General features: G+C 46.1%; 1 long non-coding RNA gene across 1 annotated transcript; it reads left to right on the top strand.

The window, feature by feature from the left end:
* On the top strand, nt 1-24,508 carry LOC138418444 (uncharacterized). The gene is made up of 3 exons (XR_011248563.1): nt 1-324; nt 430-624; nt 24,077-24,508. It is a non-coding gene; the product is annotated as an uncharacterized lncRNA (long non-coding RNA).
* The last annotated feature ends 1,277 nt before the right edge of the window (nt 24,509-25,785 follow it).

The raw sequence follows: 25,785 nt of genomic DNA, 5'->3' as shown, positions 1-25,785 counted from the left end.
GCCTGTGACATGATACATAGTGCAGGAGTAGCGGAGGTTCTTATCAGGAAGCTGGTGAACCCCAGAGAGCACTCAGATTTTCAGATAGAAAGTTACGAGTCTCATGAAAGTGTCTCCATAAATGGTTCCTTCAGGTCCCGTTGTGGGATGGTATGTGTGTGCACGTGTGTGTGCATTTAGATGTTAATTGTGTGTTTAAGGACATGCCTGGGTGTTGACTCAACATTCCTGTCATTTATGGCTCATTTTTCACCCAGTAACCATGGCTGATGAGGTCATGGAAAGAGAATGGTGAAACGGACGGAGGTGCGGGCTCTTATGCAGGTATCTGATACTCTCCTGGTCTCCTGTTGTTTTGCTTCATGATTTAAAGTAATGAGATGCAGGTATTCATGTTTGCCCCTTCCTCTCCTCCCCTTCTCCTGTGAGGTCTTCCTCCTCATGGACGCTGTTGCTTACGAGATGCTCTGATACTTTAGCCAACCTTCCAGCTAAGCATCTAGATAACACCAGCTGAGACTGCCATCTAAAATGGCATGAAATACCACTGCAAAGATGAGCAGAACCGTCCAGCGAGCTGAGCTATAGAACCACAAGAAAGAACAACATGATTGTTTGAAGCCAGTAAGTGTTAGAGTGACTTATCATGCAGTCACATGTGACCAGAATAGGCTCTCCTCTTCATTTTCCCACCAAGCGAGCTGCTGAGATGGAACTGGGGGTATTTTGCAGCATTGTTCTGAAAACAGCAACACAGATCATGCCAGCGCTTTGTGCTGGATGCCAGCTGGCACCAGAAGGTCGTGGAGCAGCCTGTTGTGTGGAGGACTCAAAGACTGCCCTTTGCTACAAGCGAAACACTTGGAAGGCTGTTGAGATGAAAGTCAGCTCTGGAATGGGGTATCTGGAGAGCTGAGAATCCCTGTCTGGTTTGCAGAGCACCTGGAAAGAGCTGCCTGACTGTGCAGAATGTCTTGTTTCTGGAGGGGTAAGGGTGGGAGGGCAGGATACAGTCCTAGACACCATAATGAGAGGATATTTTTCCGGAAATCGGTATACCCAAACAGAGGCTAAAAATAACTGAGCATTCTTTGCTGAGCTCAGCTGCTACCAGGGTTTTTGGCTCCTGGCCTGGGACTCCCCCTCAGCCCCATTTCCATGCTTTTCCTCTCCTCAGCATTAGATTCCTTTGGTGCAAAGCTTCACATTCTTTTTGTTCCCTTTAAATCCAAGTAGAACCATTCCTTCTTTGATGGAGTCCTGAGGTTTCAAGGGTATTATGGGTCTGTTTAACTGGGAGATGCTAGAAATATGCTCCGTCAGGCAGAGAAAATAACCATCAAATCAGGCATCACCACATCTTTCAAAAGCTGTCACAGATTTAGAATAAAAGTTTTGAGGCTGGTGGCATCACTCACCTTTACAGAGGTGGAAGGCAAGTATAGAGAGATTTTGACTTTGGCAAAAGTCACATAGGTCTTAAATGGGGAGATGGAATGTTATTGTTTAGTCACTAAATTGCGTCCGACTCTTTGTGACCCCGTGGACTGTAGCCCATCAGGCTCCTCTGTCTATGGGATTTTCCAGGCATGAATACTGGAGTGGGTTGCCATTTCCTTCTCCAGGGGATCTTCCCGACCCAGGGGTCAAACCCTTATCTCCTGTAGTGCAGGTGGCTTTTAATGACTGTAATTATAGAGTTAGGATTCCAGAGAAATCGAGGTTTTGTTGTTGTTTAGTCGCCAAGTCCTTTCCAACTGTTTGCGACCCCATGGACTGTAGCCCACCAGGCCCCCTCAGTCCATGGAATTTTCCGGGCAATTTAATCCTATAATCATGGACTCCTGAGACAGGTACCACACAGAGCGCACTGTTCTTGGGTCCTTATTCACAGTGTCTTAATTATGATTGAGGGCAACAAGTAGGGTGGTCAGAGGAGAGGGTAGACCAGGGGACCTTCCAGAGGAAAGGCACTTGATAGCCGCGTTGGAGTCGCAGGAAGCTTGGTTGTTAGAAGGATGGTCAAAGGCAGAGTGAAGAGCCAAAGGGAGGGAGGGAGTTGAGAAGGCACTGAGGCATGTGTTTCTAGCGTCAAGTATTATCTTTTGTTCTCACAATGAGCTTGCAAGACAATAGAGGTCAGTCTCCCCCTTACTTTCTCCTCATTACTGACCTCCCACCGTGCTTGTGTGTGTGTGCACATGTGCCTTCATTATCTTCTTGCACGTGTATGCACCACACTCATATTCGTACATACACAACCTAGATGTTGGTGTCTCCTCCGGATCTCCTTTACCGGGCTAGTGTGTCCACCCCGAAGCTGCCGTAAATGCTGGATCCTGAGGGCTCATGGCTGGCTTCCATCGCCAAGGAATTATCCTCCCCTGAGAGGAGCCTCATCAACCAGGAGAAACTAATTATTATCTCTGTCCTGGGGGCACCTCAGTGTCTGATAATGAGGTTAAAAAAAGAAGTGCCCTCTTGCTTCATGATGGGGACTATTCTGCATTACGAATACAAGTGTTATGTGCCTGGTCCAATAATCTCTTGTGAGTCAGGCTAAGCCTAACCCTAACCCTGGCGCTAGTGGTAAAGAATCTGCCTGCAATGCAGGAGATCTAAGAGACGTGGGCTGGATCCGTGGGTTGGGAAGATCTCATGGAAGAGAGCATGGCAACCCACTCCAGTGTACTTGCATGGAGGCAAGGCAAGGACCGAGGAGCCTGGTGGGCTACAACCCATGGGGTCACAAAGAGTCGGACACGACTGAAGCAACTGAGCACATACACATACGTGCAACCCTAACCACATCCTTGTTCAGCACTTTGCTGTTCTCTCTTGCTTTATGTCCCTTACAGGTTGGTCTCCCTCAATTAATCCCGTGGCTTTGAATCCTTGCCTCAGACTCTCTTCATAGAGAACCTGATCTCTACACGCCAACGCACACACACACACATCAAGTATATAACAACTCATTTTTCAGATAATAGATATAAAGCCACTGAAGGTAAAAAGAGAAGAAAAAAGACTCAACCAAGTTGAGATTAATTAATATAAAAACGATGACTAGGAACCTGTTATTCTGAATGCACGTCTTGCCTTTGTTTCAAACTAGACTGGCTTTAGGATACAATAGTCTTGATTCATTAATTCATGGGGGGGTTTTTTTGGAGTTGATTATATGTGGAAGAACCTGTAGTTTCCTTTTTTAAATCCTGCAAGGTCTGTTGAAAGTAGAAAAATCTCACTCTGGTTGATTTCAACAAGAAAAGCTAAAGACAGGTAACTTAACTGGAAGATGGGTATAGTTTTGTATACGCTTTGCTCTGCCAAATGAGAAATGTGCTGGCAAAGAGATCTTATCTGTCTCCAAGGTCAGACATCTCTCAACCTGCAGTGCATGGAAATTGTGGAACGGGACTGTCGGAAATTTTACACATTCATAAATATTGATAGGCTGACAGAGAATTTTAATGTTGAGATGTCTGACTCTGATTATTTCTGAAACATAAACATCTTTCCCTTCTCCCCTAAGGGCCAAAGATCAAGCTTTGGCTGTCGTCTTTTAGATAAGGCATCTGACTGTTCGATGTAATTCAGATTTGTACACATTTCTGCCCAGGGAAGCTAACCATTCAGCTGTCAAAAGACTGAGAAAGCTGGCTCTTGCCTGGGACCTCCTTGTTTATTTTGCTGTGTTATTCTCAGCCAGACCCTCGGGGAGCGCATGTGCCCAGGAATCTCCCAATTTGGGTGGGGTTAGAGTTCTCCAAGGTAACCCTTCCCTCTCCTTTTCCTTTTTCAGATGAATTCTGATCCTCGTTTAATTTTTTACAACTTTAATTGTGGTAAAAGCATGCAAGATTTATACTCTTGACAGATTTTTAAACTGTACGTTATAGTATGGTTTCCCATCACTTCATGGGAATTAGATGGGGATACAGTGGAAACGGTGTCAGACTTTATTTTTGGGGGGCTCCAAAATCACTGCTGATGGTGACTGCAGCCATGACATTAAAAGACGCTTGCTCCTTGGAAGGAAAGTTAAGACCAACCTAGATAGCATATTCAAAAGCAGAGACATTACTTTGCCAACTAAGGTCCGTCTAGTCAAGCCTATGGTTTTTCCAGTAGTCATATATGGATGTGAGAGTTGGACTGTGAAGAAGGCTGAGCGCCAAAGAATTGATGCTTTTGAACAGTGGTGTTGGAGAAGACTCTTGAGAGTCCCTTGGACTGCAAGGAGATCCAACCAGTCTATTCTGAAGGAGATCAGCCCTGGGATTTCTTTGGAAGGAATGATGCTAAAGCTGAAACTCCAGTACTTTGGCCACCTCATGCGAAGTGTTGACTCATTGGAAAAGACTCTGACGCTGGGAGGGATTAGGGGCAGGAGGAGAAGGGGACGACTGAGGATGAGATGGCTGGATGGCATCACTGACTAGATGGACATGAGTCTGAGTAAACTCTGGGAGATAGTGATGGACAGGGAGGCCTGGCGTGTTGTGATTCCTGGGGTCGCAAAGAGTCGGACACGACTGAGCGACTGAACTGAACTGATAGTATGGTTAACTATAGACACGATGTTGTACAGTAGACCTCAATAAATTGTTAATCTTGCAGCACTGAAGCTTTAAACCCATAGATCACTGATCTCTAGAATGTAATCTTGCATGACAAAGGCTGTACTCTTCTATCTTTGAGCCTGTGAATTTGACTGTGTTAGACACCTCCCATACATGGACTCATCCCGTTAACTGCAACAACAGACTAGCGTTGGTGAGGATGTGGGGAAACTGGAACCCTTTACGCTGTGGGTGGGGCAGCTGCTCTAGGAAACAGTATGGAAGGTCTTCAGAATGTTACCAGTAGCCCTTTGCTCTTCAGATGCAGTGCTTCAGCCGCTTCTCACTGTGTTTGGAGTGAAATCCAAACTGGTAACTGCAGCCTGACAGCTCTCGCACCGTCCGTCTCTCCCTTCCCTCTTTTATCTCACCTTCTCCTTGCTCACTCCTCCCACCACTGTGATCTTTCAGTTCCCCCAGCACCCGATTTGCTTCTTCTCTGAGTCTCTGCTCAAGCTGTTACATCTTCTTGAGATCCTCTGCCCCTGCCCTGTGTCTTAGTTGAAAGCTCACCTTCTCACGGAGGCCATTCTTGACCATCATGTTAGTCTGTGTCAGGGTGCTCTGCCTTATATTTTCCTTCAGGAGTTTCATCATAAGAAGGAAATATTAACCTGCTCCTCTAATTGTTATCGTGAAAGTAAGGACCATTTCTTTCTTGTTTCCATCCTCTGTTTTCCCCCTTCTTGCTTCTTTTTGGGTTATTTAAACTTTAAAAAAAGTATCTACCTTTCTCATTCTTTTAATTCTTTTATCTATTTTCTCTGTGTAACGTGTTTAAGTAGTTGTTTTAGGGTTTATTATATTTATATATAAAGGGTTTCCCTGGTGGCTCAGTGGTAAAGAGTCCACCTGCCAAGCAGGAGCAGCACGTTTGATCCCTGGGTCAGGAAGATCCCTGGAGAAGAAAACGGATCCCTTCAGCATTCTTGCCTGGATAATCCGATAGGCGGAGGAGCCTGGCAGGCTACAGTCTGTGGGGCTGCAAAGAACTGTACACCAGTTAGTAAACAACAATTGCATGTGTGTGTGTGTGTGTGTGTGTAGATTAGGTTTCCACTCTTTACTGAAAATGAACATTTAACCATTTCCACTGGAATGTAAACACGTGACCACAATATGCATCCTAAGTATTTCTTTCCTTATGCCATATGCCCCTTCTTACGTTCCACCATGTGCATCTTTTTATGCCCCCCTTATAACTGTCTTATATAGTAAATTTAATCTACACATATTAAAACTTCAGTGGTGTCTGACTCTTTGCAACCCTATGGACTGTAGCCCGCCAGGCTCCTCTGTCCATGGGATTATGCAGGCAAGAATACCGGAGTGGGTTGCCATCCCTCCTCCAGGGGATCTTCCCGACCCAGGGATTGAACCCACACTGCCAGTGGGTTCTTTACCCCTAGGGCCACCTGGGAAGCCCCCCAAATCCTATTAGATAACGTTTTAATTTTTCTCTCCACCTTCAAACGTGCTTTAAGGGCCTCAAAGAAGAAGAGTCTGTTCTAGTTTTTCTTTCCTCTGTTCTTTCTTCAGTACTGATGCTCCGCAGTTTTTATCTGGCATAATTGCTCTATTTTTCTATAGAACTTCTTTTAGCAATTTGGTTAGAAGCAGGCCTGTTTTCTAGGTTTTATTCGTCTAAGAAAGTCCTGATTTCACCTTTATTTCTGAAGGATATTTTTGCTGGATATAGAATTTGCATTGGCAGTTCTTTTCTTTCAAAACTTTAAAAATATACTGTGCCATTTCCTTATGGCCCCATCGTTCCCAATGAGACATCTACAGTAATTTCAACTGCCGTCCCACTACAGATAATGAGTTTATTCTTTCTCTTTAGTTCTTAACTGTTTGATTATGCTGTGGATTTATTTTGGTTTATCCATTTTGGAGTTCACTCAGCTTCTCTGATCTGTAAGTTTGTGTCTTTCATGAAATTTGGGACATCTTCAATCATTATTCTTTAAATAGTTGTCAGTATGATACTGTCTAATTTCTGGGATTTTGGTCATGTGAATGTTAAATTTCTAACCATTATCACATAGATCCCTGAGACTATGTTTCTTCCCAACCCACCCCCACCCCCAGTCTAAAAAGAGAAAACTCTGTGTTCAGGTTGGATAATTTCTATTCATCTATCTACAGGTTTGGTGACTTTCTTTTGCTATCTTTACTCTGCTATTAAGTTCATCCAGCAAACTTTTCTTTCAGTAGTATTTTCATTTCTAAAATTATTTGATTCTTCTTCATATCTTGTATTTCTTTGTTGAGACTTCTTGTATTTCCTTTGTTTCAAAGTGTTTGTAGTTGCCTGCTCAAGCATTTTAATCCTAGTTTTAAAGAAGTCTTTGTCAGGTAATTTTAACAATTTTATTATCTCAGTGTTGGTGTCTGTCAATTATCTTTTCCCGTATGAGTTCAGATTTTTTTTTTACATGCTGAATAATTTTGGATTGTATTCCAAACCCTTTTAGCATTATGTGAAGAGACTTTGGGTCCTTCTGAAATCCTTAGAAATGTTGATGTTTTTGTTCAGCATTCAGTTGACCTGTTTATGGTCAGGCCCCAAGTTCTATCCCACATTCTGAGGGCTCTGATTCTAATGTTCTTTGGCTTTAAAGCATCTTTAATGCTATTCAGATCTATCCTGTGTGTGCTTAACCTAGTGGCCAGTCTGAGTCCTAGGAGGCAGTTTGACGCTGATTGAGGTTCTTGGTGTGACTGAGTAGGGTCAGATCTATGCACGCATTGTTAGGGGTGGAGAACCCAAGTGTTCGTAAACACAATTATGGGTCTGTTCTCTCGAGTGCCTCCATCCTTGTGAGCTCGTCAGCGCTTTCCAGTTTCTTGGAGCTGTTCTTTTTGGTCCTCTGACTAGAAAACCAAGGATTAGTTACTTCTGTTGACTATGTCAGGGCCCAATAATGGCACGACGGAGACAGAAAAATAAAGGTTCTCCCCACCCTCTTGGTGTTGCAGTTCTGCCAAATTGACAGAAACATTCTTCTCCATCAGAGTTTTGGCTCCCATGAGCGCCTGCTCCTAGTCAGTTCTATCACATTTACAAAATTGATTGGAGGTGTGAGACAATAGAGAAAAGAAAGAGAAAACAAGGAAGGAAATTTCCATACTCTCTTTTGGAGTGAGAAGTTTCCCTTTTCACGGTGTCAGGTCAGAATGAAGCGGCTTCCCAAAAAACTCCGTGTGCTCTGTCCTGGTGGCCACTGCCAAGCCTGGAATGTTGAGCTCAAGCCACGGTGTACTGGAGGGAGAAGAGGCGGAAGACCCACCACGGGCTCCGCGTTGCTTTAAGTGCTGATTTCATTGCCCAGTCTGTATGCCACAGTTTACCTTTCAGAGTCCTCACGTAACTGCTTCATGCAGTTGGCCCATGGTTTATAGCTGTATTCAGTGGGAGAGGCAGGGTGGAGTGTGTTTCCTCCATGTTTCATGGAATCAGAAATCCTTAATTATTCATTTAGGCAGGATATGTAGCCTTCTGGTTTTACTGTTTATTCACCAGCCCAGACAGCTGCTGTATTTTGTTCTCAGGGAGCAGGCGAAAATGGAGAAAAGAGATGCCAGAGACTTCTGGACCTAGAGGCCATGAGATCTGAGTTTTAATCCAACTGCTGGTGTGGGGTAGTCATGCAATCCTTGACAAGTTAATATCTCTGGGTCACTGTGTGAACTGAGACTGCTGTGACATGGTCTGCCCAGCTCACGCCCTCCATCTGCACGCAGGTCCTTGTGATGGTCAAATAAGGTAGTGGATGTGACAATACTCTGCACAAAGTGATATGAAAAGGGAATGACTTCTTCCCCTGTGGCCTGTGGAGAGAGGGGCGAGAGGTGTTCTTGGGCTGGGGCAGCAGGTGGCAGCCCTGTGAGGACGGAGGAGCCTGCAGCTTGTCTGTGGCTCTGGGCTGCCCGCCCCCTGCCCCCAGCCAGGGCTCTCATCCGCTGTGCATTCTCTGTAGCATCATTCCCAGACTGCCTTCTTCCTTCTTGAGCTTCTGTTCTTGCTCACACTTCTGGGCAGCATACGTGGTGATTAAAAGCCAACAGGCTAGAACTCAGAGGTATGGAAGGAGGATATAATCAGGATACAATAATTTGATCTGAGTGGCATCCTTACGAATGGGTTAGGATGATGTTGGTTCTTTCTCATAGATTGGTTAGTCTTAGATGATGTACCAGAAGCTAAGCAATCAGGATTATTTTCTTAAGTCCTTACTGAATTTGTGACAAATTGCTTCTGTTTTATATTTTGGGTTTTTTTTGGCCCCAAGGCATGTGGGATCTTGGCTTCCCATCCAGGAGTTGGGAAGCTGCACCCTCTGCATTGGAAGGCAGTGGGCCATCAGGGAAGTCCCCAGATTAGAGTTACTGTCAGGAGAACAGCTAGCTTTCCCAGTATCAGTGCAGATTATTGGAGCATGTCTCAGAAATATTTCAATTGTTAATACTAAATGGAAACGAAATATAAGAAGAAAAAGGGGGTAACTATGTAAAGTATGATATATACACACAACAAACTAGGGTCTTATTAGGTCTTAATATTATTCAATCACACTGAGTTTTGAATCACAGAGATTTATCAGTCGGCTTTTTGCTGGGTTATATAACTTCTCCATCATCACAGAAAGCTGTATTTGATTATGCTGATTCAGCAAAATTAGTTAACTATGGAAGAAAACAATTCTATTTTTCATAGAAAGTAGGAAAATGACAAATTTGCACCATGCCCAGGTTCTGAAACTTGGATTCTAGGGACAGAGGCTATTTGGTTACTGCTCTGCTATTCCTGTAATAGTTACTATTGATAAAAGTGTTATTTCCTTCAGAAATTACTTCCTATTATTGACATATATTCTCTTTTCTTGAACACACAAGTTATGGAAATAAATATAATCAAATAAAGTTAGCAAGAAAATAATAATAATAATAACAGTCCCTGCTGTTTATTGAATGCTCACAATATACTAAACACTGTGCTAAATTCCTTAGGCAGGTGTGGCTGGTCCCAGGTGCATGCACAGTGTCACAAAAACAGCAGTTTCAATTTCTACGCAGGATGGAAAGCAACACTCCTTTCCCCCACACACCACATCACACCCAGACCTCCTCGAGGGGTGCGCAGCCCCGCAGAACCTGAGGCGCAGGGCAGAGGCAGTGTTTCTCTTTCATGGCCTGCTGAAGTTCCCAATGAAAATTAAAGATTAATGATGCAAGGAGCTAAAAGTCAATCAGAAGAAAAGGCCAGGACCCTCCCCCATTTGTAAACAGTGTAAAGCTTTGTGCTGAACCAATGGCTGCAGACAGGGAAAGCTAATACCAGTGCAGTAAAAGCCCGGGGCTAACCTTTCATTGTGTCTGGTGCTGAGCCTTCAGCATTTGATGAATGACTACCTTGTACCAGTAGGTCACCGGGGAGCGCGTGGGGCTTTCATGTGGTTGGGACAGCTGTGGGCAATCTGTGCGTGTGGATAACCCTGCTGAGAGAAACATCTGTGTGTGGAGGCAGCGCGCTGTACTCAGAAGTCGGCAGAGAGATGACTGTCAAGAAGCAATTTACACCCTGGATGAAATCTCTCAGGGAGTTTCATCTCGACAGGATGGGCTCCTTGGCTTTTGATGTCTCCTTGAAGTGAGACCACTTTGTGTCCAATTTGATATTTACAGGAGCATCATCAGGTTTCCCTGCGCATTGTTCCTTTCCTCTTCAGCCATCATATGAGACGGGCGCTGTTCCTGCTGCTCCTCCCTTTTATGGAGAGGCTCAGAGGAGCTCAGCAACTTGCCCAAGGTAGCAGAGCTGACAACTGGCCAGGATGAGCTTTGAACCTGGATCTGGCTGATTCCAAAGCTTTTACTGTCCTGCAGTGGAAAGTAAGCCATCGCTTTTGATGAAAGTAAAATGTAGTGCTTTTTTAGATTAAGAGCTATTGCTTTTCTTATTAGGGGAGGCTGCAGGGGAAGGTAGGGTGTGTCTCTTGATGCTGACATCCAAAAAGGGCCACATATTAACCTCTATTTCCCATCCACTTTGGCTTAATATCCCCAGTTGGATCAGAAATCCACGGAATGAGTTTCCCTTCATTGTGTTTAAGAAGGAAAATGCCTGGTGAACTTTGACAACACCCTTAACGATTGCCAGAGACCCTCGATTTATTATTCTTCTCTCAAGAGTCCTATATAAGTCTCCTTTGAAAACTGTCTCCTCATCAATATTAATAATCCCTTGATGTTGTGCACACTTGGTGTTGGTCAAAATGCCTTCACATATATGAGCTCATTTCTCCTTAAATTTTTGTTGGAATCTTTCTCCATGTTCAGCACTGTGTTAAGTGTTGGGGATGTCAAAAGACTTATGCTGCAACCCCTTCCTCAGAGTTCAGGCTCTCCCCTGCCCTCGTCTTTTGGAGTAGACCAGATAGGAACATCGTTTCGTACAGGTCATTTGTCTCAGTGTAACCTCCTGTTCTCAGCTACCCACAGCTTCCTTGTCCTCTTTTCTCCTCTATCAACATTCTCATATTTATGTTCCCTTAAACCTACTTTTCCGGAGAAGGCGATGGCACCCCACTCCAGTGCTCTTGCCTGGAAAATCCCATGGACAGAGGAGCCTGGTGGGCTGCAGTCCATGGGGTCGCTAAGAGTTGGACACGACTGAGCGACGTCACTTTCACTTTTCACTTTCATGCATTGGAGAAGGAAGTGGCAACCCACTCCAGTGTTCTTGCCTGGAGAAGCCCAGGGACGGGGGAGCCTGCTGGGCTGCCGTCTATGGGGTCGTACAGAGTCGGACACGACTGACGTGACTTAGCAGCAGCAGCAAATCTACTTTTCACTTGCTTTTGCTCATGCTCTGTGTCTTTCTAGTCTAATTTCTGCCATTTTTCTCTAAGTCCAAATTAGACCTCTCCTTTTAAATCCAAGATGAAATCTCTCCTATTCTCCATGACACTTAGTTAAGAGTTTTGATGGCGCTTGTTGCCAAAATATTATGTTTGGTACTTAGACTATAATGCAATTTGATATAAATGCATTCTACCCTTCTCTGCATAGATGATTTCTTGGCATATCGCTAAATGTGGAAAAGACAAGATCATTGATAGGTAGTCCAAATAATTATGAAAGTGAAAGTCGCTCAGTTGTGTCCGACTCTTTGCGACCCCATGGACTATACAGTCCATGGAATTCTCCAGGCCAGAATACTGGAGTGGGTAGCCTTTCCCTTCTCCAGGGGATCTCCCCAACCCAGGGATGGAACCCAGGTCTCCTGCATTGCAGGCGTATTCTTTACCAGCTGAGCCACAAGGGAAGCCCAAGAATAATGGAGTGGGTAGCCTATCCCTTCTCCAGCGGATCTTCTCAACCCAGGAATCGAACCGGCTTCAATTATGTCTAATCTGCATTGCAGGCAGATTCTTTTCCAACTAAAATACTATTCGACATGCATGATATTTGCTGGACAGAACACTTGGAATAATGCAGAGGCCTGTGCCAGATTTAACACTGAAATATGTACCTTTTAGCCAGCAAAATGTTGATACACATATTTTAAAAATTGTATTGCCAATATTGAAATTTGGGGAGATTTGACATAGCATGCAGATTTCTGGCGTCCTTCGAAAAACTCAGGAGTTCTGGCCCCACGTGGCTTCCTTTTTGCAAGGTGACCATCCGCTCCAGTTGAGAAGAAGCTGTCCCTTAGACACGGGCCTCCTCCCCAGCCATTTCTGCCTGGCCCCACTCCGCCTATCACCTCACCTCCTGAATATGAAGGTTGGCAAGTATCTGTCTGCTGATCATCATTGTGGTTGTGCTGACAACTCCTTACAACAATGTTGAACACACAGTGAAATATTTCTTGTTAACTCTGGCTCTGTCTATGGGCCAAACATAAGGGCTGAAAGGGCTGTGTTTGGAGAAAAATGAGAAAGCACTATTATGACTTGCTGCTGTTACCGTGGCTGTTATTTTACTACTGTTTTTGTTGTTATTTCTGCAGAAGTGAAACATACAACTGTGGATCTCATAGTCAAACTGTGTCTGTACAGAAGCAAAGATAAACGCAAACACAAGTTGCTGTTATCAGTAAACCGGACCCCCTGTGCTCTTCGCCTGGTGGTCCTCACAGGCATTTGTGGGGAAGGCAGTCTGAAGGTGGTCAGGGCTGAGGTCCTGGCTCTGGTGGGGTTCGTCTGTGACCTTGAGTAGGTTATGTCTAATCTCACTTCGTCTCCATGAAACTGGGGTAATATCCAAGGGTGGTGGTTTATGGACTTACACTGAGATGCAGGAAGTTGGGATTTTTGTCTTTTGAGTGTACTCCCAGAGCCTAGAAGAGATTATGTATCGTACATGCTTAATCAGCACTTATTGAACGGATGAGTGACATTTATTAACATGAAGCCTAGCCCCAGACTTGGGTCATGGAAGGCCACTGGCAAACTTCAACCTGTTTCTAAGGATTTAATCATACTTGTCGTTAAGGGCAGAGACTGGTCTTCTTATTCCTAGTACCTTAGGCCTGCCACCCAGCAGGTGATTAATTCTCATTTGTGGAATGAAGAGATGATGTCTGATAGTTCAGTTCAGTTCAGTCGCTCAGTCATGTCCAACTCTTTGCGACCCCATGAATCGCAGCACACCAGGCCTCCCTGTCCATCACCAACTCCCGGAGTTCACTCAGACTCACGTCCATCGAGTCTGTGATGCCATCCAGCCATCTCATCCTCTGTCGTTCCCTTCTCCTCCTGCCCTCAATCCCTCTCAGCATCAGGGTCTTTTCCAATGAGTCAACTCTTTGCATGAGGTGGCCAAAATCCTGGAGTTTCAGCTTCAGCATCATTCCTTCCAAAGAACACCCAGGACTGATCTTCAGAATGGGCTGGTTGGATCTCCTTGCAGTCCAAGGGACTCTCAAGAGTCTTCTCCAACACCACAGTTCAGAAGCATCAATTCTTCAGAGCTCAGCTTTCTTCACAGTCCAACTCTCACATCCATACATGACCACTGGAAAAACCATAGCCTTGACTAGATGGACCCTTGTTGGCAAAGTAATGTCTCTGCTTTTGAATATGCTGTCTAGGTTGGTCATAACTTTCCTTCCAAGGAGTAAGCATCTTTTAATTTCATGGCTGCAGTTACCATCTGCAGCGATTCTGGAGCCCCCCAGTATAAAGTCTGACACTGTTTCCACTGTCTCCCCATCTATTTCCCACTAGATAACCCATCCGTTAACAATCTTTATCTTGTCTAAGGATACTTGGTTCACATGTTGTGTTAGTTTTTGCTGCACAGCAAAGTGATTCAGTTATACACATGTATATTTTTCATTGTGGTTTATCACAGGATGTTGAATGCAGTTCCTGGTGTTATACAGTAGGACCTTGTCGTAAAATATATGTAATAGTTTACGTCTGCGAATCCCAACCACTCAATCCACCCTGCTCCACCCCTCCTCCTTGGCAACCATCTATGTCTGTGACTCTGTTTCTGCTTTGTAGACAAGTTCATGCGTGTCATATGTTAGATTCCACATGTAAGTGATATCATCTAGTGTTTGTCTTTGGTGGTTCAGAATGTAAAGAATCTGCCTGCAGTGCAGGAGACTCAGGTTCGATGCCTGGGTTGGGAAGATCCCCTGGAGGAGGGCATGGCAACCCACTCCAGTATCCTTGCCTACAGAATCCCATGGACAGAGGAGCCTGGCAGGCTACCATCCATAGGGTCACACAGAGTCAGACACGACTGGGCGACTAACACTTTCTGACTGACTTAGCAGGGTGATCTCTAGGCCCATCCATGTTGCTGCAAGCAGCATTATTCTCTTTTTATGGCTGGGCAGTATTCTGGGGTGGTGTGTGTGTGTGTGTGTGTGTGTGTATCACAGCTTCTTTATCCATTCATCAGTCAGTGGACATTTAAGTTGTTTCCATGTCTTGGCTGTTAAAAATGGTGCTGCTGTGAACATAGCTGCTGCTGCTGCTGCTAAGTCACATCAGCCGTGTCCGACTCTCTGCGACCCCATAGACGGCAGCCCACTAGGCTCCTCTCTCCATGGGATTCTCCAGGCAAGAACACTGGAGTGGGTTGCCATTTCCTTCTCCAATGCAGGAAAGTGAAAAGTGAAAGTGAAGCCGCTCAGTCGTGTCCAACTCTTTGCGACCCCATGGACTGCAGCCCACCAAGCTCCTCCGTCCATGGGATTTTCCAGGCAAGAGTACTGGAGTGGGGTGCCATTGCCTTCTCCAATGAACATAGGGGTGCATGCATTTTTTCAAACTATAGTTTTCTTTGGGTATGTGCCCAGGACTGAGATTGCTGGATCATATGGCAACACTATTTGTGGGTTTTTGAGGAACCTCCATACTGTTCTCCATAGTGGCTGCACCAGTTCACATTCCCATCAAGAGTTCTGTTTTCTCCATGCCCTCTCCAGAATGTGTTATTTCAACAGTCTTTCTTAAAGACTGCAGCATCAGTTACAGTAGGCTGCTGTTTTGGTTTGCAGCTTTTTTTTTCCTCCTTAGGATGAAAGGATTGCTCCCCTGCTCCATGTATTATATATAGATCTATACTTTTTCTTTCTATTTCATAGTTCTGAAACATGGCTAGTGGAGGGTCACATATGCTTAAGAATGTTTATTTCACTTTTTCAAGCTTTTTTTTTTTCATCTTCTCAGTTGCCCTTCACTTTCCCCTACTGCATTGGAACCACTTAACATCTGGCAGATGTGGTTTAGGTAACAATGAGTCTGACCCAAGGATGTTTAGTAATAAAAGCTCAGTGTGACAGCTTGACCCGCAGAGTCGTGGGGTTTGTTGTTATATCCAAACACCAGTCTTGTCTGACTGGAGAGCCAGACATAAGCAACACGGTCAGGCCAACCATCATTTTGCAATCTTGGCTATTCTCTGGGCATCTTTTCTTACTTGACATTAATGAGTGGCCTTTAAAATAAAGACTATGTTTGTGAAGGGGGAGAAAATGAGTCCAAATATGCCTCAGTGTCTCCTGCCTTAGACAAAGCACGTATTCACACAGGTAAACTCTCAGATGCTTTGTGTTGGGTTGGCCAAAAAGTTCATCCATAAGCTGCTGCCTTTGCAACATCCCAAGTTCATTTTGCGCCTTGACTTTGGTCTTCAAAGCCTGGGGCTCGATGGAGGCAGCTGGAATGAAGCCTGTCAGGTGCCAAACGTTGTCTTGCAGACTGCCGTAGATGCTGACTTGTTTATTCACAGAAGTCGCTGGCCTCGAAATGCCTGTTGAGAACTTCTCCAAAACAGCATTGGGTTCTTCTCTACGCTGTGGTTGTGATTCAGCTTTATTATCTCCCAGGAAAATGCATTCCAGACTCTTGGAGGTGGTGGGCTCATTGGAACATTTACTCTCTTAAAGATGAGTCATTGTTTCTACTTTTTTTAATATATCATCCTCAAAGTAGGTGGTAACTGCTGTGGTGCTATTTGTGTGATCACGGATATTCATCGAAGGTTTGTTCTGAGTGGCGTGCAGTGCGTGGCTTTCTAGGGGTGAGGGGAAATTGGTGATGTGAACTCACAGTAGGTAGTCAAGAACTATTTGCTAGATGAGATGTCAATTTCCATTCTTTGACTTGACTGGTACTATTTTAAAATAGGGTGGCTATAAAAAATTCTGAGAGTCATGTATGTTTCTTGTGGCTCGTCTGCTAGGCATGGCAAGAGAACCAAGTATTCGGTCAACAGTGGTCAACTGAACACATAGTATGTTCTAGGCTGTGTGCTGGGCCCAGGGGTAAACCAGTGAGCACCCAACAAGCACAGGTGCTCGTGGAATTTCCATTCGTATGCGGAGAAGTGCAAGATAATTCTGTTGGGATTTTACCTTTTTCTCTTCTTCTTCCTCTCTCTGCCTAAGTGCCAGGAAAGGAAAACAAGCCAGAAGCAAGTGGTTGAGAAGAGACTGGGAGGCGACCCCCTGCCCTCGGGTAACTGCTGCTCGTGGTTCGGGGCCTTTCCACCATAGCGTGTGTCTCTGCGCTGAGTGTGAGTGTGTACATGCCAACATCTGGATTCCATTTGTTTCGATTAACGAGCCACTTTGGGTTATCAAACAAGGTGGACATGTCTGCAGGCTCTTCTCGCTGAGAGGCAGCCCCGCTTCCCACGAGGTGCCCTGGCCTTCCTCCTCCTGTCCTCATTCCTCAAGCCCGCCGTCCCAGAAGAAAGCCTGGCCCAGGCCCTGCACACCTGAGCCAGCCACCTGGGGCCGGCCGGTCAGCGGAGCCCGGCGGCACAGGCCCGCTTGCCCCCACCGCCGTGATCTCCAGACCAAGGCTGCTTTCAGCTGAAATAGCATGAAAAATGAGTTCTTGTGGTGTTTGCAATATAAATACTGGAGATGCCACAGGAATTCCAGCGCTCCAGGGATGTGCTTGCTCACTGGGCTTTCTACGTCCTGAAAAGACCCTGGGGTTCAGCCTCCCCAGCAGAGTGGGGAGCGGCTGGCAGGGGCCCCCACGTGGAGGGTTCCATCTGGTGATGCCAGCCCAGGGCGCCCTGGGCCCCTCGAGCCAAGCGAGGGAGCTTTGGGCGGGCTTTCTCTGGAAAGGGCCGCATAGTAAACTACGTGAGGCTTTTCAGACCGGATGGTCTCTGTCCGACTACTTGGCTCTGCCATCATAACCATAGACAGTGGGCAAGTGGACAGGCATGCCTGTGTTCCCATAGAACTTTCTTATAAAGACAGGCGGCAAGCCAGGTTTAGCCCACACTCTGCAGGTTGCCGTCACCTGCTTTGAACCAAAGGGCTGGATCCCAGCTGGGCTTCACCGCTTTTCTGCTGGGACTGTAGCTGGGTGTTCCATCAGTCCCATCTGTTACATGGGTTAATAAGAGTCCCTAGTTTGTTTTCTGGTGAGCCTTAGTGGGGCGATAGGAGAAGGCCTCCAAATACTGTCTCCCCTGTGATGGGCAGCTGGCCATTCTCGCTGCATCCTCCCCGCCCCCCCGACCCCTGATGGCTCTGGCTTCTGGATAGCATGACTTCTAGGCTGAGAAGGCATTTTTCCAGAGTTTTGACTCATTCCCCCTCTCTAGGATGTAAGCCGTCTTCTACCCACATGTCTGAATCTCGTTAACATGAAAAGGCCACGGAATTTTTCCTAATTTCTCTCTTGCAAGTCAGATTTTGCTTCGGTACCTTCTTTTCCCAGAACTTCAGCTGCGCTTTCAATGACTCTTGTTCCTTTTTTATTTTAGTGAATTCATTCATCCACCTGGGACCTTGTCTGTCTCTTCTCTCCCTAGTTCACTGTTGTTTTCCATCCATATCTTAATGGCCCTTTTATTAATAAATTAGCACTCATTTATTAATATAATTCATAACAGGACCTCTGACCTCAAGGTACGTATGTGTATAGGTCGGGGGGTCTTATTTTTTCTATCTTGATTTCTTGAAGCCTCACATTTGGCGTGGCATAGAATATTTGCCTGATAAACCATTTTATAATGAATGAAAGGGGTTCATGTAATGTTTCTTACCTTCCCAGTCCTCACTCATCTGCGCATGGAGCCTTGTATACAGTAGGTGTCAAATCAACATGTGTTGATCAAGTTTTGCCCCCATACCATCTACCCAGCCTGTAATATGCTTCTCTGCTTGAGGAGCGTGGCTGCCAAATGGTATTTTCACCTCTTGCTGTGTTCCTTCTGGTTGAGAAGAAGGTTCAGCTCCCCGGAACAAGAAGAATCTGCAGGGAGGCGGGGATGGGGACAGGGTGTGTTTAGGGCACAGAATGGCGGGGAGGCAGCTTCAGTGCTCTGTCTGGGTGGCCCGTGAAACCAGACAGGGTGATTACCTCAGCCCCTGCATTCTAAATTGTTTACATTTCCCAGGCAAGACACCAGACTTCTCCAAATGGAAACTTCACTGCCCCCTTTCCCTTGCTGTCCTGGGAGCTTCTCTGGAATTCAGAAATGGACACCATGCTGGGAGCCAGTGAGCTGTGGGTTTGAATCCCAACTCTGTGACTTTGAAGGTTTCCTTCACCCCAGAGGGATCTCTGTTTAGCCTTCTGTAGTAGTAATGAAAGCACCATCTTACATAGCTGTGAAGTCGCTCAGTTGGGTCTGACTCTTGGTGACCCCATGGACTGTAGCCCACCAGGCCCCTCCATCCATGGCATTTTCTAGGCCAGAATATTGGAGTGGGTTGCCATTTCCTCCTCCAGGGGATCTTCCCAACCCAGGGATCCAACCCAGGTCTCCCATGTTGCAGGCAGACTCTTCCCCACTTGAGCCACCAGGGAATCCCACTGTCTTACACAGGTGTGCGTCTAATAAGCAATCAATAAATAAAAACACCCCCACCCCTCGGAAGCGAGTTAAACGTGTAAATTGCAGTGGCCTGCATACAGTAGGTCAATCAATGCATGCAGTTTTTCTTTTCTCTGCCTTGTTTACAAAGATTGGAATTCTTCCTTATCCCTGGGGAAACTGCAGTGGGGGACTTTGGCTTTAGAGGAGAAGAGGTAAAGTTTGGCTGAACCTCTAAGCCAGGGTTGTTGTCGTAGTTTTAATTTTTATTGGAGTGCAGTTGATTTACAATGTTGTGTTAGTTTCTGATGTACAGAGAGGTGAATCTGTTATACGAACTTACGTTTGTATATCTACGCTTTTAAAGATTCTTTTCCCTTAGAGGGCTTCCCTGGTGGCTCAATCAGCAAAGAATTTGCCTGCAATGTGGGAGACCCAAGTTCAATCCCTGAGTTGGGAAGACCCCCTGGAGAAGGGCGTGGCAACCCACTCCAGTATTCTGGCCTGGAGAATCCCATGGACAGAGGAGCCTGGGAGGCTACAGTCCATGAGGTTGCAAAGAGCTGGACAGGACTGAGTGACTACCACTTTTCCCGTATAGGTCTTTATAGAGTGTCGAGTGGAGTTCCCTAACATAGTAGGTTATACAGCAGTGTGTGTGTATCAGTCCCAATCTCCCAGTTTATCCCTTCCCACACTTTTCCCCCTTGGGGACCAGAAGTGTGTTTCCTACATCTGACTCTACTTCTGTTTTGTAAAGAAGTTCATTTGTACCGTTTATTTAGATTCCACATATCAGCCAGGGTTTTTCCAGCATCGGTGCTGTTGGCCTTCAGGTCTGGCTGGCTCTGTTGAGGGGACCGTCTTGCGTGTCGCAGGATGCACAGCAGCAGCCTGGGCCTGGCCCAGCAGATGGCAGTAGCATCTGCTCCCCACTGAGGATGACCAGGAACATCCGCAGACATTGCCTGAGGTCCCCTGGGGGCCTCGCCGTCTCCCTTGGGAACCAGTGGGTTAACTGAGGCATCCCCAGCCTGGTGCAGGAGACAGAGGCACCTGCAGCAGGTGGCCCCTGGAGCTGACCTCTTTGCTCCTTCTCAAGGACACGTGCTCCATGGGACCAAGTGCTGGAGGGGACAGAGGCTGTCCTGGAGGTGGTTGGCCTGGGGGAGGCAGAGAGAAACGGGATCCTCAGGCTCGAGGTCACAGCCAACGGCGACTTTGGTTCAGGTCCCTATGAAGACACTTGCGGCTTGTGTAACCAGGAATCCAGGGGCAGCAATGAGACAGAGCCTGCATAGCTCCCCGCGGGCGGCCTCCCCCCATGTGAGACACCTCACTATTCTCTGCTGCTTCTGCTCTGACCTCCTCCAGATCCATTCTCCAGTGGCCAGAGGGATTGTTTGGGGAGGCGTTTAACAGCTTCTCCCATTCAAAATTTTCCAGTGGCTGCCCAGCTTCACATGGAATCTAGTTCATACTCCTGGCCAGGGCCCTCGGGGCCTTGCGTGACCCCTGACTCTTCTCCGGTCCCCCTCACGTCAACCCGCACTGGCCCCCACCACCAGCTCCCAGGGCTGCTTTCCGGCGCATGAACCCACCAAGCTCCTTCCTGCCCCAGGGCCTTTGCACTTGCTGTTCCAGCTGGCTCTGCACACAGCTGAGCCCTCCCTGCCTTCTGTTTTCAGTTAAAATGTCTGCTCTTCAGAAAGAGCCTTCCGTCTCACTCTGCACGGCCCCCAGCAGTTCTGTTACGGCACCCTGATGCTTTTCTCATCCACAGCACTTACCGTATCCTAGAATTGTTTGATCTACTTAAGTGTATCTTAAGTGTTTTCCCAGCAAGACAGACACTATCTGGGGCCTTATGAAGCTTCCAGTCTTACTGATTTCTGAATCTCTCACGCTTATCCCAGTGACTAACATTGATAAGAAGCATGTTTGCTGGATGAACAAATGAACGTCACTTTCCTCAGTCTTTCTCATTATCAAAATAATCTTCCTAAAACCTGGAGACTCTTTGAGAGATTTAACAGTTTTATGATCACGAAACATGTCTTACATGAACAAATTTATTACAATATGCATTTACTTGGTCCAGGGGATTTTAGTAAATTTATTCTGGATCACAACTTGGAACGAGTAGAATCCAATGTGTACTTTTTACATATGTGTGTGCGTATGTGTGAATGTATGGGATGGTGTTTTTTTTCTCTGAATCTCTGAACCGGCAACTATGCTGAACTTTCACCCTAGTTGTAAAAGTAAAAATTAATAGTAATATGAATGCTACTGCTATTTGTAATAATAATAATAATAATAATAATATCTAAATGTGAATGAGAGGAATTATGGGAATTTCTACATTAGATCTGAGGCCTGCCCGTAATTAGAATCTGGTATGAGGCCCTGGAATGTTCACTTTTAACCAGGTTCCCAAGAAATTCTGATGCCCAGCAGAGTTAGGCTCCTTACTGTAGAGGGGCAGGGCATAAGCTTTAGGTATTATTTCAGGCCCCATCCAACTCCAAGCCTTACTGGGCGTGTGATCTTCAAAGAGCCGCACTGAGCTGTCTCCATAAAATAGGTTCAACAATATTTGCCTCCCCGATGCTCATAAGGACAGAACATCTTTTTCCTTTTGAGCATTTGCTTTGTGTCAGGCACTACAAACGCTTTGTGTAGGTGATTTCAGTGTAGATGTTTATGATCCTACAAAGGAAGGGAGAAGCTTCGCTGGTGGTTCAGTGGTAAAGAACGCACCTGCCAATGCAGGGGACATGAGTCGGGAAAATCCCCTGGAAAAGGAAATGGCAACCCACTCCAGCATTCTTGCCTGGGAAATCCCAAGTACAGAGGAGCCTGGCGGCTACAGTCCATGGGGTTGCAGATGAGTTGGACACAGTGACTTAACAACAACAACACGAGGACGGGGATAATTTCACTTTTCATGACGGGATTCTGCCGGGGAAGAATCGTATGCCTATTTTATGGATTAAGAAACTGAAGCTTTATTAACGGTGACACAGACGGGCTCACGTCAGGGTTTTCTGACTGCGTGGAGGATTTTCCCCGCTGATTATTCTCCCTCGTGGACCGTGTGTAATTCCTGCTCCCAGCCCTGAATCCGTAGTCATATCCAGGATTCTGTTCAAGGATAACACAGAGAAGAACCTAACCAGATTTCAGCACAAGGATCTCAACGGAGAAACCAGTGCCAACTTTGCAACACGGCAGGCAGGAAACGAGTCTGCTGGAATCTTTTGCCATCTCTAGCAACAGGGAAGGACACTAAGATTGTCAGTAAGGGGTGTCGGTAAGTGTTCTGTTCTGGGGGTGGGGATACAGTTCCATTATAACAGCTGTCTTTATCCCTGGCGCCCAACCCCATTTACTTTTCCCTAATGCCAATGCAAGGGATTTTGCCCCCATCCTGAGTATCCTTCCAGCATCTGCTTTCAGTGCAGGAAATAACTGCTGGGGAAGATGAAGACAAAGGTCAGCCCACGCCACGTGAACTCCACTCAAGTCCCTCTTCTCTTCCTTGGGCCAATTAGCTGAGAAAGTCTGCAGGTCTCCCCAAGTGGAGCTGATCACAATCGCTAATTGGGACCTTTCAGGAAGCAGAGACAGAGATGAATTGATGGAAGTGGGCAGCGCTTTCCTTACATTATGGGCTTGGCTTGAAAGCACTGTTCAGGAAACTCATGGGCATTATTTAGTAAGTGCTTCTTTGACCTCAGACTTCCATGGGCTCACTGGAAAAACACCCAGTTGGTAAAACTGGGTTATGATCTGAGCGATGCAGGGCCACGTGACATGTCGTCATAGAGGGAGCCCAAACGTTTGCACGGATGCACGGTGTGGTTTACCTCTGGCCACTGGGGCTGCTGAAGACTCTTCCGGCCATCATGCTGGCGCTGACTTGTGGCCACAAGTGGCCGAGTGGTGTTCGCAGATGAGGAAACTAAGCCTTAGAATGGTTGACTACTTATCTGGAATTTTAACCCAGACTCATCTGGCTTCTAAAGTCATGCTGTTTCCAGTTTATCACAGATTCATTGACTCGCAGCCTAGGAGTTTCATCCCCATTGAGGATTTCCGTTCTGCCCTGAGTTATTGATATATTCATCGTGTGGAGGATGAATTGTGTGTGGCAAGCGTGTTTTCATGAAAGATGACTTTATTTCTTCGATCTCCAAATGCTCAGAGCAGCAGAGACCAGGTACTTCTATAGGGTTTACTGAGAGCAACTCAATATGGCTTTTGTCTTGTTCTTGCCACATGGCCTAGCTTAGGGTTACTTTTGGAGATGGTTAGCGTGCTTTGAAGTTTGAGGATTTGGGGTGCTCAATTTGACTCATAATTCTTAGGGCCAGTCAATGCAGCAAGATGGATTCTCTAAGCAAACGATTTGTTGTTGTTTAGTTGCTAAGTCGTGTTCGACTCTTTTGTGATCCCATGGACTGTGTAGCCCACCAGACTCCTCTCTCTGTGAGACCAGAAGCAAGAAAATGCGTCGATCTTTCTAGAACCCAAAGAAGTTTCTATTTTCCTTCTAAATTCCCCTTTCTGCTTCTTTGCAAACTCACTGTTACTTGAGCAGACTCCCAGGAGCCGTAAATGGCAGCGGGTGGAACTGTCGACTTTCCCAGGCGGCTCCGTGGGAAAGGATCTGACTACCAAAGCAGTAGATGCAGGAGACGCAGGTTCGATCCCTGGGTTGGGAAGACCCTGGAGGAGAAAACGGCAGCCCACTCCAGCATTCTTACTTGGAAAATCCCACGGTCAGAGGAGCCCAGGGTTAGAGCCCCTGGGGTCGCAGCGTCGGACGCCACTGAGTGACTGAGCAGGGACGCTGAAGAAAGACACCGACTCTAAAGCTGTGCTGTTTTCGCGTCTGTCCACCAGGTGGCGACCTCTCCAAGGAAACTGAGACCCAAATCTCATTCTTGGGCAACTCTTGTAATTTTTAATGTTTGTTGGGCAATTCTAGCAGGCTTGGCACTGTACTGAATACTTAAAAGAATTAGCCTCTGCCTTCAAGGAGCTTACCAAGCCCTATTTTCAAAAGTCCTTTGATTTAGACCATTTTTCAGCCTCTTGATTCAATCTGTCTCTGTATTCCTTAGGTCCGATTCCTGGAAAGAGAAGAGAAAGGTGCAGAACGGACAGAAAATAAACTTTACTGAGTCCTATTGTACGTCGGGTGGCAAGCCAGGCCCTTTACAAAGTGGAACCGATGATCTGATTTGAAAAGCAGAAATAGAGACTTAGACGTAGAGAACCAACACACGGATACCAAGTGGGGATGGGGGTGGCTGGGATGAATTGGGAGACTGGGATTGATGGGTAGCCACTACTGGGAATAAAACAGGTAACTACTGAGAACGCACTGGATAGCACAAGGAGCTTACTCGGTGCCCTGTGGTGACCTAAACGGGAAGGAAATCCAGAAAAGGGGATACGTGTAGACGTGTGGCTGATTCACTTGGCTGTACATCAGAAAACGATGCGCTGTGTAAAGCAACTATACTCCAATAAAATAAATACATAAGTAAAAATTGTATACAGAAGTTAATTTTAAAGAAGAATCCTGTGCTAATGGACTAGTGAGGGGAGTGGTGGCTGTCCCATTTCACAGGAAGGGAAACTGACGTGCATGTTGGTGTTTGGGACTGCAGTGCCCCAGGACTGGTTGGAGGGAGAGGCCGCATCCGAGCCCACGTTACCTGCTGCTCCCGTTGTTCCGCTCCTCACCTTGTCCCCCTGCAGGAAACGTGTGGAACACTCTATCCCAAGAAGCGGTCCTGAAACGGACGGAGCCACGGACGCCTTTAGGTGTCTTCCTGGATGTCACCTCCCTAGAAGCTGGTTTTGAAGAAAGACTGATTTTTTTGAGTCATGCCTCACTCAGCCCTTTAAGGATGGTGCCAAGGGAACCAGACTGTTTTTCCCACAACCTTTTCTTTGAGAGAAGGAATCGTAAGATACTCGTCTATGCCTCAGCCATAGGTTGGCTGCAAGTTTAGCATGTAGACATTTAACTCTTCCTGGTTAATGTTGTCTATATGCTAGACTAGTACAGTAATAATGTATGATACATACATATATAGTATGCCGTATAGACTGTAGCTTCCCAGGTGGCTCGGTGGTGAAGAATCTGCCTGCCAAAGCAGGAGATGAAGGAGATGCGGGTTCGATCCCCGGGTCGGGAAGATCCCTTGGAGGAGGAAATGGCAACCCACTCCACTATTCTTGCCTGGGAAAATCCCACGGACAGAGGAGCCTGGCAGGTTGCAGGCCACAGGGTCACAAAGAGTTGGACACGACTGAGCATCTAAACACACACACACACATAAATACTATAATATATAGAATATATGATGTAGTATGTACTTGTGATTTCACAGTTTATTGTGATCCACACAGTCAGAGGCTTTGGCATAGTCAATAAAGCAGAAATAGATGTTTTTCTGGAACTCTCTTGCTTTTTCCATGATCCAGCGGATCTGCCAAAGCCTTTGACTATGTGGATCACAATAAACTGTGGACAATTCGGAAACAGATGGGAATACCAGACCACCTGACCTGCCTCTTGAGAAATCTGTATGCAGGTCAGGGAGCAACAGTTAGAACTGGACATGGAACAACAGACTGGTTCCAAATAGGAAAAGGAGTACATCAAGGCTGTATATTGTCACCCCGATTATTTAACTTCTATGCAGAGTACATCATGAGAAACACTGGACTGGAAGAAACACAAGCTGGAATCAAGATTGCCAGGAGAAATATCAATCACCTCAGATATGCAGATGACACCACACTTATGGCAGAAAGT

Source organism: Ovis canadensis, chromosome 14, assembly GCF_042477335.2.
Source record: "Ovis canadensis isolate MfBH-ARS-UI-01 breed Bighorn chromosome 14, ARS-UI_OviCan_v2, whole genome shotgun sequence".
Lineage (NCBI taxonomy): Eukaryota > Metazoa > Chordata > Mammalia > Artiodactyla > Bovidae > Ovis > Ovis canadensis.
This window is presented reverse-complemented; position numbering and strand designations above follow the sequence as displayed.